This window comes from Mobula birostris, chromosome 8 (genome assembly GCF_030028105.1).
Source record: "Mobula birostris isolate sMobBir1 chromosome 8, sMobBir1.hap1, whole genome shotgun sequence".
Lineage (NCBI taxonomy): Eukaryota > Metazoa > Chordata > Chondrichthyes > Myliobatiformes > Myliobatidae > Mobula > Mobula birostris.
In genome coordinates, this window is record NC_092377.1 from 64,765,196 (window position 1) to 64,778,735 (window position 13,540).

General features: G+C 41.1%; 1 protein-coding gene across 10 annotated transcripts in view; it reads right to left on the reverse strand.

The window, feature by feature from the left end:
* rps6ka2 (ribosomal protein S6 kinase, polypeptide 2) overlaps positions 1 to 13,540 on the reverse strand; it is a 324,857-nt gene that overhangs the window by 221,679 nt on the left and 89,638 nt on the right. The window lies entirely within an intron of this gene.

Genomic DNA, 13,540 nt, shown 5'->3' on the forward strand with positions numbered 1-13,540 from the left:
CCCTATTGTGCATCGTGTAGACTCATTACTGTATTGTCAGGTTCTGCCTTAACTTCATCTACCTTTCAGGTGATACCACCATAGTGGGCCATTTCTCAAATAATGATGAATCAAAGTACAGGGAGGAGACAGAGAGCTCACTTGCATCATGTCATGACATTTCCCTTAATGTCAGCAAAACAAAAGAGCTGATCATTGACTTCAGGAAGGTGGGGGAGGGGAGAGTAGTGCACATGCTTCCATCTACATCAATGGTGCTGAAGTTGAGAGGTTGAGAGCTTCATGTTTCAGGGAGTTAACATCTCCCTGTCCTGGTCCAACTATGTAGACTCTATGGCCAAGAAAGCTTACCTAAACCTCCACTTCCTCTGAAAGTTAAAGAAATTTGACATGTCTCTGTCAACACTGACCAATCTTATTGATGCACCAGTTTCCATCTGGGTGCATAACAGCTCCGTATGGCATTTGTTCTGCACGTGACCACAAGAAACTGCAGAGAGCTGTGAGCACAGCTCAGGACATCATGAAACCAAACATCAACTGTTTATTCTCATCGACAGATGCTGTTAGGCTTGTTGAGTTCCTGTAGTGTTTTGTGTGTGTTGCTCCCCTGTATCTGTACTTCTGACAGCCTCAGTAACACAGCCAGCAGAACTGAAGATGCCAGCCATCCTGGACATTCTCTCTTCTCCCTCTCCATCAGGCAGAAGATACGAAAGCCTGAAATCATGTACCACCAGGCTCAAAGACAGCTTCTACCTACTACTGAATGGTTCCCTCATAGAGTAATATGGATTCTCGACCTCACAATTTACCTTACTATGATCTTGCTCTTTATTATCTACCTGCACTGCACTTTCTCTGTACCTGTAATACTTTATTCTGCATTCTGTTATTGTTTTACATTGTACTACCTCCATGCACTATGTGGTGAATTGATCTGTATAAACAGTAATCACAGAATCGCAGAACACTACAGCACAGATATGGGCCCTTCAGCCCATCTAGTCCATGCCAAACTATTACTCTGTCATGCCCAATCAGCTTGCACTCAGACCATAGCCCTCCATGGCTCTCCCATCCAGGTACCTATCCAAATTTCTCTTAAGTATTGAAACCAAACTCACATTCACCTCTTCTGCTGGCAGCTCGTTCCACACCCTCAATATCCTCCGAGTAAAGAAGATCCCCATCATGTTAAACATCCCTTAAACATTTCACCTTCACCCTTAGCCTATGACTTCTAGTTCTCATCTCACCCAACCTCAGTGGAAGAATACTGCTTGCATTTACCCTATCTATAGACTGCGTGATTTTTATACCTATTTCAAATTCCTCATCGTTCTCCTACACTGTAGGGAATAAAGTCCTAGCCTACTTAACCTTTCCCTGTAACTCAATTCTCCAATTCACTCTTCTTACATTATGTTATGTTAAGTAATAAAGGAGCATGGATTGTTTGTCCCTCTCCCATCAGGGAGGAGACTACGTAGCATCTACGTCAAGACCACTAGACTCAAGAGCTGTTAGTATCCTCAAGAAGTAAGGCTAGACAACACCTCCTCACACTAAACCACCACCACTACTTTATCATTTCCTGTCATTCACCTTGTGTACAGACACTCCTGTGCCTAGCACTATTTTATGGACATACAAACAATCTATGAATTTTTAAGTAATTCTTAAGTGATTTTTTTTATTATGTTCTTTACCTTATTGTGTTTTTGTTTTATGCTGCATTGAATCCATAGCAACAATTATTTTGTTCTCCTTTTCTGGGAATAACATTAAACAATCTTGAATCTTGATCTTTGAATTTTAACATATACAGGTTAAGCATCCCTTATTCAAAATGCTTAGGGCTACAAGTGTTTCAGATTTTTTCAGATTTTGGAACATTTACATCTATGTAAGGAGATACCTTGGAGATGGGACCCAAGTCTAAACACAAGATCCATTTACATTACATATACAGCTTATGTACAGGTGGTATGAAAGTCAAAGTGAACAGCCCCTAGTCAGAGCACAGTCGACGTGATGCAGCTAGGTCCTCCGCAGACTGTCAGAATTGAATGGCCTCTTCTCCTGACCACGGCTGTTACCGAGTTCCAGTGCTGTGATTGGCTCCATATCCGCTATCCTTTTCAAACAACTGCCCATTTCACAGCAATTACAAGGGGTGGTGTTATATAATATTTTAATAAAATTTTATGCATGAAGCAATCACCTTCAATTTTCAGTTCATTGTAAGAGACCGTTGCTTGTTTCATGATCAGTGTACTGTTAGGTGGCATGTGTTCACTCTGACACTGATCAATCCATTCTTTCAATACACGTTCAAGACCTTCATTTTTTTGCTCTATGCAGTGTTTTTCTATTTTTCATTAAGTTCTGTTCATCACATGTGGCATCACTTCTCAGAACTGTCTGTGGTGCACAGAGACCTAAACACTGCTTGAGACCCTTCCCAGCACCTTGTGAAATTTTCCATTTGTGACTTCATGTCAGCACTCAAAAAACAATTCAGGTTACAGAGGTTTTCGGATTTTGGGATTTCGGATAAGGGGTGGTACTTAACCTGTACCACCATTCAGATATAACTTCTAATGTTCCCAGCAGCTTTAAATAGTGGCCCCAAACATTTTAGTTGTGCAGCTATCCCTACCAAAAAACCCTGCAAAAAACAAAATTAAATCAGAAAATGCTGGAGATGCTCAGCAGGTCAGGCGCAATTGTAGAGAGTGAAACAGGATTAACATTTCAAAGTGATGACTTTTTTCAGAACCAGAAACCACGAATGTTTTAACTTGCAAAACATTGAGTGCGTGTGTGTTTGTTTGTTTTTGGGTGGGGGCAGCTGACCTGAGAGAAAAGAACTGCAGTCCAAAAGAGAGTGGTGAAATCTTGGTGAAATCGCTGATCAGTAATGCAAGACAAGCATCTCACTCTAACACACACATAACGCTGGAGCAATTCAGAAGGTCAGGCTGCATCTATGGAAATGATTAAATGGTCAATATTTAAGGCCCAGACCATTCTTCCCGACTTTCTCACTGTAGCTCAGTACATGTGACAAGAATATATCAATTCCAACTCACTGGCAGAATATTCAAAACCAATAGAGACAACATCAGAGAATAAGATTGAATCTTATCGCTGTAGCCTGTGCCACCGCCCTCCCTAAAGTTCCTTACCTCCTCAGAGCTTACAACTCCTGTCATCAGACTGTACCCTGATGAAAGAATCCTTACATAGTCCAATGGTGAAATACAAGCTTTTTGCACTTTCCCAGCTGTTATAATGAGAAATCCACTCTGTTTACCTGTGTCAGCTGACTCTAAAGTACGGTAAGTAACATTTCAATTGCTTTGATTTCAGGTCTGCTTCATTTATTTCATTTAACTGAGTTAGTTTTTGAAATATTTTGTTTGTTTTACTTCTGGCTTTCCTAAATTATGACATTTTAAAATTAAGGAACACGCACTAGATGCTAGAACAGTTGATGGCCCAAAACATTGACTACTTATTCCCTTCTATTGATGCTGCCTGATATTCTGAGTTTCTCATACATTTTGTGAATGTTGTTCAAAAATTGTGTCTGTGTTTAAAAATTAATAGTACTTGATTTTTATGAATGGTGAAGAATTTTGCAATCAAGTATACAGCTTTGATAGCCAGTTCAGCATGTAGGCATTGCTTAACTGGCTGGGGGAGTGCATCTGTTGGATCTATGATGGGAACTCATTAAGAAGGGAGGGTGGCAAATGAAAAGAAATTAAAGGCCAGTTAGCCTGACTTCAATGGTTGGCAAGATGTTCGGGTCCATTGCCAACGATGAGGTTTTGGTGTACCTGGAGGTATACGATAAAATAGGGTGGTCAGCATGGTTTCTGTTGCATATTTAATATTTCAGGAATATTTGAGTATTATTGTAAATATATTGTTTGCTTAAGCACTCTTTATTCTTTAAATAAAACTTGCGTACATTCTAGACTCCTTTGTATTGATTTTGATTATTTTTGTGTTTCGGAGTTACAAAACTTAACGGTGGTGGTGAGAAAGTTTTAAATGAACCCAAGATGAATACCTACCAGTTCAAGCACAGCCGGTCAGTCAAGTTAAAAGACATTCAATTTAAAAAAGCACAGCATATGCTTCTTCAAAGGAGACAGAGATGTCAAGTTTAAAAAAAGGCAGAAAAGGGGATAAGTTCACTGGTTCATAACAGTGATAATAATCAAAAATTTTTAAAAAGCAGAAATGCATGGCTATGTCAGAAAGAAATCACATTTGATTGCACAAGGGGTAACTGGAATATGCATATTAAGTGAATTGAGCAATATTTTAAAGCAAATGGGATAGCCAATGAGAGACAAGTACCAGTTCTGATGAGTGTATTGGGTGGAAAAGCATATAGTTGTTTATAAGTTTCATAAACACAATAAAATCTGCAGATGCTGGAAATCCAAAACAACACACACAAAATGCTGGAGGAAGTCAGCGGGTGGGCAGTATCTATGGAAAAGAGTAAATAGTTGACATTTCGGGCCAAGGCCCTTTATCAGGACTGGAAATGAAGGGAAGAAGTCAGAGTCAGAAGTTTGTTTATAAGTTTGACTGCTCCAACTAAACCAGCCATCTGGGAACGTTTAGAACCCAAACGATTCTTGATTGCAGAATGCTTTAGGTTTCATAAGTGGAATCAAAAAGAAGGGGAATCCACTTCAGCGCATGTGGCTGAATTGAAGAAGTTGTCTGAGCATCATCAGTTTACTGATAGGCTTAATGATGCACTGAGAAAACAAGAAAACATTCAAAAATGTCTCCTAACAGAAACGCAACTTTCATGTAAGAGAGCAGTTGAAATCGTTGTATCAATGGAAACAGCAACCAGAGAATCAATTGAGTTGCAGTCAGGAATGAATGCTAGTGTGAACAAAATTGCAACATCTCACCAGAAACATGCCTAGCTGATCAAACTGTGTTACCAATGTGGCAGGGGCTCACATACACCAGACCAATGCAGGTTTAAGGGCAAAACTTGAAGAAAATGCAATAAAGTACAACACATACAAAGACCATGCCAGGAAGACAAAAATAACTGGACTGCACGGGGAAGAGAAAAAGCTAAAGAGTCAAGTTGCAGTTTCAAAAAGAGCACTAATCTATATGCTATTGATGCAAAATCTGATAACGTTGAGAGTAACACAGGACTGAGTAGCCTTAAGATTTACAACGTGAAAACTAAAAGGAGAAAAGCAATTATCGCTTACACCAGAACTAAACTACAAATTAATTAAAACGGAATTGGGCACTTAGAACATAGAATAGTACAGCACAGTACAGGCCCTTCAGCCCACACTGTTATGCCAACCTTTAAACCCTGCCTTCCATATAACCCCCCCACCTTAAATTCCTCCATATACCTGTCTAGTAATCTCTTAAACTTCACTAGTGTATCTGCCTCCACCACTGACTTAGGCAGTGCATTCCACACACCAACCACTCTCTGAGTAAAAACCGTTCCTCTAATATCCCCCTTGGACTTCCCATCCCTCACCTTAAAGCCATGTCCTCTTGTATTGAGCAGTGTTGCCCTGGGGAAGAGGCGCTGGCTATCCACTCTATCTGTTCCTCTTAGTATCTTGTATACCTCTATCATGTCTCCTCTCATCCTCCTTCTCTCCAAAGAATAAAGCCTTAGCTCCCTTAATCTCTGATCATAATGCATACTCTCTAAACCAGGCAGCATCCTGGTAAATCTCCTCTGTACCCTTTCCAATGCTTCCACATCCTTCTTATAGTGAGGAGATCAGAACTGGACACAGTACTCCAAGAGCGGCCTAACCAGAGTTTTATACAGCTGCATCATTATCTCGCGACTCTTAAACTCTATCCCTCGACTTATGAAGGCTAACACCCCATAAGCTTTCTTAACTACCCTATCTACCTGTGAGACAACTTTCAGGGATCTGTGGACATGTACCCCAGATCCCTCTGCTCCTCCACACTACCAAGTATCCTGCCATTTACTTTGTACTCTGCCTTGGAGTTTGTCCTTCCAAAGTGTACCACCTCACACTTCTCCGGGTTGAACTCCATCTGCCACTTCTCAGCCCACTTCTGCACCCTATCAATGTCTCTCTGCAATCTTCGACAATCCTCTACACTACCTACAACACCACCAATCTTTGTGTCGTCTGCAAACCTGCCAACCCACCCTTCTACCCCCACACCCAGGTCGTTAATAAAAATCACTGGCTGAGCTGTTTCAGTCATTCCACAAAATGAGTTTGAATGGCATTTCAAAAACACTAAACTGAAGCCTGCAGATATCCAAATAAAAACTTATACAAGAGAAAAAAGAGATAATTCCTTTGGGAATGACATTCATAACAGTGAAATACAACAACCACCAAGCCACATTGGGCTTGGATGTGGTGAAAACAGATGGGCCAGCATTATGGAGACACGATTGGCTGAGACAACTCCAACTTGACTGGAAATACATCCACCATTTACATGCCACATCCCAGGCAATAGTCAACTGAAAGCGAATTAAGAAAGGTACTGGATGATGCCACAGCAGTGTTCAGGGATGGCAGTGGAAAACACGAACATAGCAAGGGTAAGATAGCATTAAATGAAAATGTCAAGCTCAATTTTACAAAACTAGTCAGGTTCCTTATACCATTAGTGATAAAGTATCCAGTGAGCTAGATTGCATGGAGGCTGATTGAATTCTTTCCCAAGTTGCTTGGAGCTCAAGGAAATGGCAGTGGTCCCTGTAGCCAAGAGGAATGAGTCTGTTACGATCTGTGGTGATTTTAAGGTCACTATCAACCCAGTGCTGAAAGTAGATCAATACCCTCTGCCCAGGATAGAAGGTACCTTTGCAAACCTTTTTGGAAGGAAACAGTTCAGCAAAGTGGACTCAGCTGAGTCCTACCTACAGATGGAGATGGAAAAAGAGTCCAAAGTGTTTCTCATCATAAACACACACAAAGGGCTTTATGGCTATAATCAGCTTATTCTGGAGTGGCAGAAACTATAGATTAGGTGCTGCAAGACTGTCCTGGCATTTAGTTTTACCTGGATGACATCATTGTTACCAGTAAGGATGACAAGGAAAATCTCCAAAATTTCAACACAGTGTTAAAAAGATTAGAAGATTATAGGCTCAGAACATGACACAGCAAGTGTGAATTCTTTAAACCAAGTGTCACTTATTTTGGTCACGCTATTGATGCACAAGTATTACACAATTGTGCTGAGAAAAGTCAAGCAGTGGTGGACGCCTCAAGGTCAAAGGAATTATTACAGTTGTGGTGTCATGGTCCTGCCTGGCAATTCCTCATCTTGCTATTACCTCCTTAATTGGTCCTTAATCCCCTCATCTGATTTCTAGTCATTCCCAGTTCCACTAGTTACAGCACACCTGGTTCCCATTACTGAACATAGGATAAAACTCAGGCGGCACAGCCGTGCTTCGCCAGTTTGTTGTTTGATTCTAGTGTGAGTAAAACTTGTTTCCTGATTCCTTGGGCCTGTCAGTTCTAAGCGCTAAATCATTTCCTGGGTACTCTACATGACCCTTGTCTCTGTGTAAAGACCCTCCTGGATACCAGTTCCCCGTTCATGGCTGTGCTAATGCCTCACAACTCTGCCTATGTCCTGCACTTGGGTTCGTCCTCAGCCTCGTTCTTGCAACATGCATCCTTCTTAGGATTTGTCAATTACTGTAACAGGTTTTGGCCAAACCTGGGCACTGTGTTCCACCCCTTGAACTCATTACAACAGATCAGGAAGAAATAGCAATGGACAAAGCAGGTTGAGGTGACTTTCCCAAAGGCAAAGAAAATGGTGATGTCAAACATTATACATTATGATTCACATCATCCAGTGAAGCTTGCCTGTGACACCTCGGCCTTAAGGTATAGATGTAGTCATGTTGCATGTTATGAGTGATGGAAGTGAACACCCCATAGACTTTGCATCATGTTTGCTTACCACTGCAGTTAAAAATTATGCACAGATTAACAGAGAGGCTTTGAATCTGGTTTGTGGTGTAAAACACTTCAACCAGTACTGGTATGGGAGAGAGTTTACCTTCATTACAGATCATCCTAGACAAGCATTCCTGGCAAGGGACTACAGAGGTGATCAGAAGTGGGTACTCGGTAAGACTAAGGACAGAACTGGACCGCTCTCCTACACTGTGGAGATTGTATCTGACATCTGCAGCCAACATGTTTGAGGAGAGCAGAGTCAATGGTTGAAGAAGTAAGGTGGCCAGAGCTGTTAGAACCACTTCCCGCAGTCCCAGAGACAACTCTTACTATGGAGAAGGCCCCAGAACCCGAGACTGTTTCACCACCAGAAGTCTCACTTGTCAAGCAGAGTGAACCCCCTTGTCAGGAAAGACATTATCCCACAAGAGTAAGAAAGCATCCACAGCAATTAAATCATTAGGTCTAAAAGGCATAATTTAAAATTTCCTATGCTGTGGATGTCTATATAGTAATTGTATTACATAGTATATTATATATAAATAGTATACTATGTAATGCAACTACTAAATAGACATCCACAGCATAGGAAATATTTTTATCTATTTATCTATATATATGTATACAAATTGAGATGCATTCTATATTGAGTTGAAGTTGGAGTTAATAGCAAAGCATGGAGGAGTGTTGTGTATGTAAGATTTCAGTAATGTTTGAGTAATATTGTAAATCTATTTTTAATTAAGCATTCTTTGTTGTTTAAATAATTCGTTACAGTTACATGTAAAAGCATATATCATGACGGATATCATCGTATCACCCTGCCTTGCTTAAGATAAAAGATGAAACTGACGTACGTACATTCTGCAGTAACTACTTTTTATTTCGATTAGTTTTATGTTTTGGAGTTACAAAACTGAACAGTTTCCTAGTGGAGAAATGTTGCCTGATAAGTCTGTTGGAATTCTTTGAAGAAATACATGCAGGATAGACAAAGGAGTGTCAGTGAATATTGGTTATTTGAATTTTCAGTCAATGTAAGGAATCATCTCTTTGTTATATTCCATTAAACAGCCTGTCCAGTGTGTGTTTTCATTGCTATTGCGAAATAAGGGGAAGATTAAAGAACAGGGCCCCTAGTGTTGTGATTCAGCATTGCTACCTGTGCCAAGTGCTAGTGAGGCCAGAAATAGAAAGATCATATGGTTTAACGCATGGCTAAGGAGATGGAGCAACAAGGAGGGCCTGAGATTTTTGATCGTTGAGCTCTCTTCCCTGGAAGGTGGGACCTGCACAGAAGGGATGATTTGTACCTGAACTGGAGGGGACTAATATCCTAGCCGTAAGGTTTGCTGGTGCTGCCCAGGTGTGGGTGGGGGTAGTGTTTAAACCAGAGTTGCAGGGGGATGGGAACCAGAGCACCAGAACAGATGGTGGAGTGGCTGTGAAGAAAGATGTTGTTAAGCCGACAAAGTCAGGAATCAAAAGGTTGTACGTGGTGGGACTAATGTTCTGATCTGTGCATATTTCAATGCAAGAAATATTGTCGGAAAGGCGGTTGAGCTTAGGGCATGGATCAGACATGCAATAATGACGTTGTAGGCATTAGTGAGAGTTAGTTGCAGAACGGGCAGGACTGGCAGCTCAATGTTTCGGAGTTCTGTGATAGATGTGATAGAGCGGGAGGGATTAAAGGGGGAGCGGTAGCATTATTAGGGAAAATATCACAGCAGTGCACAGTCAGGACAGACTGGGGAGCTCGTCTAGTGAGGCTTTAAGAGGAAGAAAAAAGTTATGACCACATTAATGGGATTACATTATAGTCCAGAGGATTTGGAGGAGCAAATTTTTAGATTGATCACAGACTGTTGCAAGAAATATAAGGTTGTGATAATAGGCGATTTTAACTTTCCACATATGATTTGGGACTCCCATACTGTAAAGGGGCTGGATGTTTAAGATTTTATCAAATGTGTTCAGGAAAGTTTCCTTAAGCAGTCCTAACTAGAGAATGTGCAAACTAGATCTCCTATTAGGGAATGAGACAAGTGATAGAAGTTCGTTAGGGGAACACTTTGCACCTAATGACAACAATGCCATTAGTTTCAAAGTAAATATGCAAAGAGATAGGTCTGGTCTGTGGGTTGAGATTCTAAATTGGAGAAAGGTCAATTTTGATAGTATCAGAAAAGATCTGGCAAGTGTGGATTTGGGACAGGTTGTTTACTGGCAATGTTGTACTTGATAAGTGGAAGGCCTTCAAAAGTGAAATTTTGAGAGTGTAGAGTTTGAATGTTCCTGTCAGAATAAAACGCAAGGATAACAGATTGAGGGAGACTTGGTTTTCAAGACCCTGGTTAAGGTAAAGGACGTGCATAGCAGGTATAGGCAGACAGGAACAAATAAGGTATTTGAGGAGTATAAGAAATGCAAGAGAACACTTAAGAAGGAAATCAGGAGGACTAAAGGAAGGCATGAGGTTGTTCTAGCAGACAAGATGAAGGAGAACCTAAGGGTTTCTACAGATATGTTAAGAGCAAAATGATAGCATGGGACAAAATTGGTCCTCTGGAAGATCAAAGTGGTAATCTATGCATGGAGCTGAAAGAGATGGGGTAGATCTTAAATGGATTTTTTTTTACAGTCTATAGAAGTGAGGCAAACAGCAGTGAGGTCATAGACCATGTACAGATTACAGAAGAGGTGGTGTTTGCTATCTTGAGGCAAGTTAGGGTGGATAAATCTCCAGGGCCTGACAATGTGTTCCCTCAGACCTTGTTGGAGGCTAATGCAGAAACTGCAGGGGCCCTAACAGAAATATTTAAAATGTCCTTGGTGATCTGCTTGTTAACATTCTAAACTGGATTGGAGAACTTGCAGATGACATCAAGATTGGGGGCACAGTGGATCACCAGGAAGTCTATCAAAGCTAGTAGCAGAATCTTGACCAGCTGGAGAAATGTGCTGAAAAATGGCAGATGGAATTTAATGCAGACAAGTATGAGGTGTTACACTTAGGGAGGACAAACCTGGGGTGGACTTGCATGGTTTGCAGTCAGCCACTGAGAAATGCAGTAAAACAGAGGGAATACAGGAAAGTGACATCACAAATAGATAAGGTCGCAATGAGAGCTCTTCGCACATTGTCTTCATAAATCAGTGTATTGAATACAGGAGACAGAATGCTATGTTGAAGTTGTATAAGATGTTGGTGAGTCTTCATTTGGAGCATTGTGTGCAGTTCTGGTCACCTACTTACAGGAAAGATGGAAAGACTGCAGAGAAAATTTACAAGAATGTGATCAGGGCCTGAGGACCTCAGTCATCTGGAAAGGTTGAGTAGGTGAGGCGTTTATTCCCTAGATCTTAGAAGAATGAGAGATTTGATAGAGGTATATAAGATCATGACGGGGAAAGATAGGGTAAATTTAAGCAGGCATTTAACACTGACGTTAGATGAGAATCGAACTAGAGGTCATGGGTTAAGGGTGAAATGTAAAATGTTTAAGGGGAACATGAGGGGATCTTCAGTCGGAGGGTGGAGAGAGTATGGAAAGGGCTGCCAGCAGAAGTGGTGGATTCGGGTTCAATTACAACATTTAAGAAATTTGGATAGGTACATGGATGGGAGGGGTATGGAGGACTATGGTCTGGGTACAAATGGATGGAACTAAGCAGATTAATAGTTCAGTACAGACTAGATATGCCAAAGAAGGGCCTACTTCTGTGGTGTCATGTTCTAGTACTCCATGGCTCTATAAAACGTCCACACATAAGGCTGCTAAACAAAACAAGAGCCCATGGTATTACCGAAAAGATACTACAATGGACAGAAGACAAAGTGGAATAAAGGGACCCCTACAGAAAGGTCTCAGCCTGAAATATTGATTGATTGTTCATCTCCATGGGTGCTGCCTGACATGCAGAGTTCCTTCAGCATGTGGTGTAAGTAGCTTTTTCTGGGTGGCTGCCTGTGACTAGCAGTGTTCTGCAGGAATCAGTGTTGGGTCTGCCACTTTTCCCATTGAAAATCCAAGTGAACAACCTCCAATGTCTATCTATCCCCTTTGTTATTCCTCAAAGAATTCCAACAGATTTGTCAGGCAAGATTTCACCTAAAGGAAACTATGCTGACTTTGGCCTATTTTAGCATGTTCCTCCAAGTACCCCGAAACCTCATCCTTAATAATGGACTCCAACACCTTTCCAACCACTGAAGTCAGGCTAACTTGCCTATAGTTTCCTTTCTTCTGCTTCACTCCCTTCTTAAAAAGTGGAGTGACATTTGCAATTTTCCAGTCCTCCGCAATCATTCCAGAATCTGATGGTTCTTGGAAGATCATTATTAATGCCCTCACAATCTCTTCAGCTAGTTCTCTCAGAACCCTGGAGTGTAATCATCTGGTCCTGGTGACCTATCTGCCTTCAAATCTTTCAGCTGCCCAAGCACCTTCCCCTTAGTAATATCAGCTTCATTGTTTTCTGCCCCTGACATGCTCAAACTTATAGCACACTGCTGGTACCTTCCACAGAACTGGCACAAAATACCAATTAACTTTGTCCACCATTTCTTTGTCTCCCATTGCCACCTCTCCAGCATCATTTTCCAGCAGTCCAATATCCACACTCACCTCTCTTTTATTCTTCATATATCTGTAAAAACCATTTGTATCCTCTTCTATAGGATTGGCTAGTTTACCTTCATATTTCATCTTTTTTCCCCTTATGGTTTTTTAGTTGCCTTCTTTTGTTTTTTAAAAGCTTCCTAATCCTCTAACATCCCATTAATTTTTGCTGTATTATATTTCCTCTCTTTTCCTTTCATGCTGTCTTTGACTTCCCTTGTCAGTCATGGTTGCCACATCCTCCCTTTAGGATCACACACATTGCTCTAGTCTGTGCGAGGAGTGGTGCCCCACATCCATCTGCGCCTTGTAAGGCATGAAAGTGCCCGACGCAGGCCTTTCATGGTCTGAGTCAACATTCCCTCCCCCTTTAGGATATTTCTTCATCTTTGGGATATACTTACCTATCCTGCATCTTTTGAATTGCTCCCAGAAACTCCAGCCATTGCTGTTCCACCATTATCCTTGCTAGTGTCCCATTCCAATCAAGTTTGGCCAGCTCCTCTCTCATTCCTCTGAAATTCCCTTTAGTCCATGATAATATTTATTCATCTGAATTTAGCTTCTCCCTCTCATACTACCAGGTAAATTCTATATTATGATCACTGCCTACCAAGGGTTCCTTTACTTTAAACTCCCTAATCAAATCTGGTTCATTACTCAACATCCAATCCAGAATTGCTCTTCCCCTAGTGGGCTCAACCACAAGCTGCTCAAAAAAGCCATCTCGTAGGCATTCTACAAAATTCCCTCTCTTGGGATCCAGCACTGACGTGAGTTTCCCAATCTAGTTGCATATCAAAATCTCCCATGACAATCATAACATTACCTTTTTTTTCACACGCATTTTCTATCTTCCGTTGAAATTTGTATCCCTCATCCTGGCTACTGTTTGGAGTATATAAC